The sequence below is a fragment of the Salvelinus sp. IW2-2015 genome, unplaced genomic scaffold (genome assembly GCF_002910315.2).
Source record: "Salvelinus sp. IW2-2015 unplaced genomic scaffold, ASM291031v2 Un_scaffold3153, whole genome shotgun sequence".
NCBI classification, from domain to species: domain Eukaryota; kingdom Metazoa; phylum Chordata; class Actinopteri; order Salmoniformes; family Salmonidae; genus Salvelinus; species Salvelinus sp. IW2-2015.
In genome coordinates this window covers 26,582-34,192 of record NW_019944441.1, presented here as the reverse complement: position 1 = coordinate 34,192, position 7,611 = coordinate 26,582, and the positions used below count along the sequence as shown (strand labels likewise).

The 7,611-nt window shown below is 43.9% G+C and overlaps 1 pseudogene; it reads left to right on the top strand.

The window, feature by feature from the left end:
- LOC112075433 (integrin alpha-7-like) overlaps positions 1 to 4,571 on the top strand; it is an 89,677-nt pseudogene extending 85,106 nt beyond the window's left edge.
- The last annotated feature ends 3,040 nt before the right edge of the window (positions 4,572 to 7,611 follow it).

The following is a 7,611-nucleotide window of genomic DNA, read 5'->3' as shown; positions in this document are numbered from 1 at the left end:
AAGGTCCCATCTCTCCTCACCTCTCTGAGATAAGTCAGTTATTTATCTTGTCTCTAGTCCATCTCTCCTCACCTCTCTGAGATAAGTCAGTTATTTATCTTGTCACTAGTCCATCTCTCCTCACCTCTCTGAGATAAGTCAGTTTATTTATCTTGTCTCTAGTCCATATCTCCTCTCCTCGTCTCTAGTCCATCTCTCCTAACCCCGTCTCTAGTCCATCTCTCCTCTCCACATCTCTAGTCCATCTCTCTCTTCCTCGTCTCTAGTCCATCTCTCCTAACCCCGTCTCTAGTCCATCTCTCCTCTCCACATCTCTAGTCCACTCTCCTCTCCTCGTCTCTAGTCCATCTCTCCTAACCCCGTCTCTAGTCCATCTCTCCTCTCCACATCTCTAGTCCATCCTTCCTCTCCTCGTCTCTAGTCCATATCTCCTCTCCTCATCTCTAGTCCATCTCTCCTATCCCCGTCTCTAGTCCATCTCTCCTCTCCACATCTCTAGTCCATCTCTCCTCTCCTCGTCTCTAGTCCATCTCTCCTCTCCACGTCTCCTAGTCCATCTCTCCTCTCCACATCTCTAGTCCATCTCTCCTCCCCACATCTCTAGTCCATCTCTCCTCTCCCCGTCTCAGTCCATCTCTCCCTCTCCCGTCTCTAGTCATCTCTCCTCTCCTCGTCTCAGTCAATATCTCCTCGTCTCTAGTCATCTCTCCTCTCCTCGTCTCTAGTCCATCTCTCCTCTCCCCGTTCTTGTCCATCTCTCCTCTCCTCGTCTCTAGTCCATCTCTCCTCTCCCCTCTCTAGTCCATCTCTCCTCTCCTCGTCTCTAGTCAATATCTCCTCGTCTCTAGTCCATCTTCTCTCTCCTCGTCTCTAGTCCATCTCTCCTCTTCCACGTCTCCAGTCCATCTCTCCTCGTCTCCAGTCCATCTCTCCTCGTCTCTAGTCCATCTCTCCTCTCCTCGTCTCTATCCATCTCTCCTCTCCACGTCTCCAGCCATCTCTCCACGTCTCCAGTCCATCTCTCCTCGTCTCCAGTCCATCTCTCCCCGTCTCTAGTCCATCTCTCCTATCCCCGTCTTTAGTCCATCTCTCCTCTCCCCGTCTCTAGTCCATCTCTCATCTCACACTCTAGTCCACTCTCCTCTCCCCGTCTTCTTCCGTCTCTAGTCCATCTCTCCTCTCCTCGTCTCTAGTCCATCTCTCCTCTCCCCATTTCTAGTCAATATCTCCTCTCCCCATCTCTACTTCATCTCTCCTCTCCCCATTTCTAGTCTATATCTTCTCTCCCCATCTCTTTTACTCTGTACTTCTTTTTCAACTCCCTCCCATCTCTGTTGCAACTCCTTCTCCTCCCCCCTCTCCTCCTTTTCCTCCTCCTTCTCTTCCACCCTCTCCTCAGTGTGGGTTCTTCAAGCGTACAGAGCGCCACCCCAGTACGAGACAGAATACTACCACGCCCACATGCACATTCAACCCTCTGAGGTGGAGAGGCAGGCATCAGACCAATAGGTTCCTGCTTTCCCCTCCCCTCTCCCCCAAGCGGTAAAACCACGCACCCTGGCCTGCCTCGTACTGGCATGCCCTGGTCTCTCACGCCCTAAGTTCCCCTTAGACACTGATCCAGGTTCAGTTTTGCGTTGCCTCCTCTAATGGTTAAGGTTAAGGGTTTTGGGGGATGGGTAAGCTGATCCTAGATCTGTGCCTAACGGACAGAGACCTGTTGTGCTGCGTGCTGTGGCTCTGCCTGCCGTGTGATCTTTGACCTTAAATTCTGTACGTGAAACAAGTTAATTCTGGCACAAGGAAGTCATGTTCCTAATAATTCTGGTTCTATTCATGAACATTATCATTCCATCTGGGTCCACACTTGACAACAATGTTAGAATGAACATGTGTTCTCTGTTGTTCTTTTGTGTTTCTGACAAAATGGGGGGCGCTGCAAGAGTGTGGTGGCTGTAGGTGAAATGACAACGTGTGGCAGCGTAATTGTAATGTTTTGCAAGGCACTGGTGTGTTTTCTTTGTTTGTGCGTCACCTGTTTAACTGACGTTTCACAAAGTCKTCTGAACATTTTGGTTTGTGTGGCACCTGCACAATCAAAATCTCCTTCAGGTTACTCAGCGGCATCGACAAAGTACATTTTTCATACGCTCTCTCCTTCCCTCCCCCCTCTCTCTCTCCCACAGTGTGGTTTCTTCCGTCGGGTCCAGTATGAAGACAAAGTGCCTCAGTACCATGCGGTGAAGATCCCCCATCAGGACCTGCCCCAGTTCCATGAGAGCCAGCAGAAGGCAGGGGTCCTCCACAAGAAAGAGTGGGCTACACACTGGAGCGATGGGACTTCCTGATCGACAGCAACAACAAAAACAACAACAAGGAATTGAATAATAACAAACCCCCAATTCCACCCATATGGCCCACTCACTAACTCTGCGGTGTAATAAGTGTGTGCACACAGACTGGCCGTGTCACAACAGTGTTGTGACACATTGAGGCTACGTCCTGATTCTTCACCCTTCTTCTGAAGTGGACTTATTAATGCTGACTACGCTCTCCTACGTATTTATATGGACAGTGATGCTAACTTTCTACATTGTCTCTATAGTCCAGCATTTTGGATTTAAGTTCAAATGTTCCACATGAGGTGACAGTACATAATGTCATCTTCACTTGAGGGTATTATTTATACATATCTGATTTACCATTTAGAAATGAAAGCACTTTGTAGATCTAGTCCCCCCATTTGAAGACGTCATGAGTATTTGGACAAATTTCACTTACATGTGTATTAAAATAGTCAAAAATGTAAGTTTTTGGTCCCATATTCCTAGCACACAATGACTACATCAAGTTTGTGACTTTACAAACTTGTTGGATACATTAGATGGTTCTAAACACTTCTACATGAACGTGGATGCTAAAATGATTATGGATAGTCATGAATCATTAAAGACGATGAGTGAGAAAGTTACAGAGGGTCAAAGGTCTTGCCCCCAAGACATGCTAACCTCCCTTGTTATTGGTAATGTTGAGAGGTTAGCATGCTTTGCTGTAGCTTCTATAACTTTCCCACTCATCATTATTCACAATTCATTCATGATTTTTCTTAAATCGAGGCATTATCAGGATTGATATAGAACTGTTCACAAACATCTCATCTACTCACTTAGATGGAAGATCACTCTAATCCTCATTCACCATTCAGTTCCTATTGGGCAAAACCCAACAACGACTGCATCCAAGAAGTTTATAGTCACAAGCTTGACGTAGTCGTTGCATGCTAGAAATATGGGAGCAAATACTCAACTTTTGATTACTTTAGTACACTATAAGTAAAAATTTGTCCAAATACTTAAATCATAGAGCCAAATGTAAAAATGTTGCATCACTGTCCAAATACATAGTGTACATAAATATGGCATGAAAGTCCCGCCTACTTCCTGGATCATGTCTCATGTCAAAATATCATCAAATTCATGAGAACATGTKATTTAAAGATGGACAATGCAGAAATCGCTCCGCCATTTCCTGGTTGCTAAAATTCTAATAGTTCGRCAGATTTTCACACTCTTGGCAATCTCTCAACCAGCTTCACCTGGAATGGTTTTCCAACAGTCTTGAAGGAGTTCCCACATATGCTGAGCACTTGTTTGCTGCTTTTCCTTCACTCTGCGATCCAACTCATCCCAAAACATCTGAATTGGGTTGAGGTCGGGTGATTGTGGAGGCCAGGACATCTGATGCAGCACTACATCACTCTCCTTTTTGGTCAAATAGCCCTTACACAGCTTGGAAGTGTGTTGGGTCATTGTCCTGTTGAAAAACAAATGATAGTTTCACTAAGCGCAAACCAGATGGGATGGTGTATCTCTGCAGAATGCTGTGGTTGCCATGCTAGTTAAGAGTGCCTTGAATTCTAAATAAATCACTGACAGTGTCACCAGCAAAGCACCCCTACACCATCACACCTCKTCCATGCTTCACGGTGGGAACCACACATGCGGAGATCATCCGTTCACCTACTCTTCGTCTCACAAAGACATGGTGGTTGGAACAAAAATTGAACAGTTGGACTCATCCGACCAAAGGGCAGATTTCCACCGGTCTAATTAATGTCCATTGCTCGTGTTTCTTGGCCCAAGCAAGTCTCTTCTTCTTATTGGTGTCCTTTAGTAGTGGTTTCTTTGCAGCAATTTGACAATAAAGGCCTGATTCACGCAGTCTCCTCTGAACAGTTGATGTTGAGATGTGTGAAGCATTTATTTGGGGTGCAATTTCTGAGGCTGGTAACTCAAATTAACTTATTCTCTGCAGCAGAGGTAACTCTGGGTCTTCCTTTCCTGTGGCGGTCCTCATGAGAGCCAGTTTCATCATAATGCTTGATGGTTTTTGCGACTGCACTGAAGAAACTTGAAAAGTTCTTGAAATTTTCCGAATTGACTGACCTTCATGTCTTAAAATAATAATGGACTGTCGTTTCTCTTTGCTTATTTGAGCTGTTGTTGCCATAATATGGACTTGGTCTTTTACCAAATAAGGATATCTTCTGTATACCCCCCCCTCCCCCCCCCCTCCCCCCTTGTCACAGCACAACTGATTGGCTCAGTTGGAAAGACATTTCACTAATGAACTTTTAACAAGGCACACCTGTTAATTGAAATACATTCCGGGTACCTCATGAAGCTGGTTGAGAAAATGCCAAGAATGTGCAAAGCTGTCATCAAGGCAAAGAGTGGCTACTTTGAAGAATCTCAAAGAACTATAAAATATATATATATATATATATATATATATATATATATATATATATATATATATATATAATATAATATATTGCTTTGTTTCACACTTTTTTGGTTACTACATGATTCCATATGTGTTATTTCATAGTTTTGATGTCTTGACTATTATTCTACAATGTAGAAAATAGTAAAAATAAAGAAAAACCCTTGAATGAGTAGGTGTGTCCAAACTTTTGACTGCGACTGTATTTTCCATATCCAAGAATATTGTGTTTTCAGCTGTTTTAAGCTGGTGTGCAAAAATGAAACTTAAGAACAGGAAGCATAGAAATCACACACATAGAACAGATATACCGCTTCTTAGACGTGCTTTCAATGAGAAGGACAGATCTATAACTCATGTGAATTTGTTCAGGTCACCCAAAAAAGTTACAGCTTTGATCCAACATATGCACCATTATATTCGTATTAGTGGATTAATTTCCTTCTACCTGATGCCTTTCAAGAAGGTTTTCGATTACGTTTTCTTTTTCATAATCGAAAATGATAGAAGGCATTGGGAAGCATGTGCAGATCCCCTTACTACACTCTTAGATGCTGTCTAGAATCTAAAATGGTTCTTTGMCTGTTCCCATAGGACAGYGCTCTCCAACCGTTCCTAGAGAGCTAKCCTCCTGTAGGTTCAAGCCAGCCCCTATTGTAACTAACCTGATTCAGCTTATCAACCAGCTAATTATTAGAATCAGGTGAGCAAAAACCTACAGGACGGTAGCTCTCCAGGAACAGGGTTGGAGAGCCCTGATGTAAACCTACAGGATGGTAGCTCTCCAGGAACAGGGTTGGAGAGCCCTGATGTAAACCTACAGGATGGGAGCTCTCCAGGAACAGGGTTGGAGAGCCCTGATGTAAACCTACAGGATGGGAGCTCTCCAGGAACAGGGTTGGAGAGACCTGATGTAAACCTACAGGATGGGAGCTCTCCAGCAACAGGGTTGGAGTGAAAACCTACATGATGGTAGTTCTCCAGGAACAGGGATGGAGAGCCATTTGAATAACCCTTTTTTGGTTCCAGGAAGAACCCTTTTGTTTTTAATTTAGGGCCCTTTCTACAGAGGGTTCAACATGGAACCCGAAAGACTTCCACCTGGAACCAAAAAGGGTTCTATCTGGAACCAAAAAGGGTTCTACCTGGAACCGAAAAGAAAAACCCTTTATGAGTGATTTTTTCCAAGTGTTTGACTTGGAGTGCTTCTTCCCATAACTACTGAACTGTTAGAATACTCAGGTATTCAAACCAGCGACCTTTCAGTTACTGACCTGATGCACTAACCGCTAGGCTACCTGCTGCCCTTAGACTTACCTGAGAGTTTAAGCTTATGTGTTGAGGAATTCACAATAACACTACATCGCCTAAATAAACATGAAGAAACTACCAAAATATAGGACAATCTAGATATCAAGTCAATACCTTACCCAGCTCAGAGTTCATGGTACAGAGATGCAAACTCAAATGGTAGAGGTCTTCAATCATTTAAGGGCTTGTAAGTAAAGCATTTCACTGTAAGTTGCATGTGACAAATCACATTTTATTTGACAGCACGCTTTTTAAGATGATATAATCACGAACTAGCTATCTGAAATGTTCTTTGTCACCCAATCAAAGACCTGTGTGTGTGTGTGTGCGTGTGCGTCCCTTATGTGTGTGTGTGTGTGTGTGTGTGTGTGTGTGTGTATGTGTGTGTTGGTTTGTGCGTGTGTGTGTCATCCTGGTTGTCATGGTGAGTAATGGTGGAACAGTCAGAGGCACCGGGGGGGTTATTCTGATAACAATAAGAGGATAGAGAGCACATTAGTCTTAATAAGACAGTCTTCTGGTGGTAAGTTGGATACTCTGTAGGGAGCACACAGGCTGCGTTAACACAGGCACTCCTATTCTGATATAGATATATATATATTTTAACCAATCAGATCAGCTTTGAAAACGAATTGGGCTGCCTGTGTAAACTCAGCTAGAGAGTGACAGACAGGGATCTTATTTGCCATCACACACACACACACACATGCAAGTATGCACACGCACAAGCACAGGCAAAGTGAGAGTGTTGTTTCTGTCCCTCTCCTTGCTCTAACCAGGGACCCTCTGAACACTAAACAACTGGCTTCCCAGGAAGCATCGTTACCTATCAGTCCACAAAGTCCGCGGCCCTTGCAGAGCGAGGGAAACAACTACTTCCAGGTCTCAGAGTGAGTGACGTCACCGATTGAAACGGCTACTACGGCGAACCACTGACTAGCTATCCCATTTCACACTGGTTACATCAGCGCTGTCAGTCACCAGGTAAGAAGAACATGACAAACAAAACCAGACGGGTCCCAATCTGAACCTTGTTCATCAAACAGGAAACAAGGTAGCCTATACAACCTATGATATGTGTTAACTTAGTTCATATAGAACAAACGTGAATCTGCATACTGGTATGTGCTGCTAAGTGCTTAGTTGATTAGGACGTTTCGACTGGGTTTTCCACRGGTCTAATGTCCATTGCTCGTGTTTCTTGGCCCAAGCAAGTCTCTTCTTCTTATTGATGTCCTTTAGTAGTGGTTTCTTTGCAGCAATTTGACAATAAAGGCCTGATTGATTGTACAAACATGAATCTGCATACTGGTATGTGCTGCTAAGTGCTTAGTTGATTCGGACGTTTCGACTGGGTCATAGATGAAATAATGCTGCGTTCACTTGCTAGTCGGAAACTAAGAAACTCTGATATTTCCCGAATTGCTAACTGGTTGTAGTTATACAACCGTGGCCAAAAGTTTTGAGAATGACACAAATATTTATTTTCACAAAGTCTGCTCCTCAGTGTCTTTA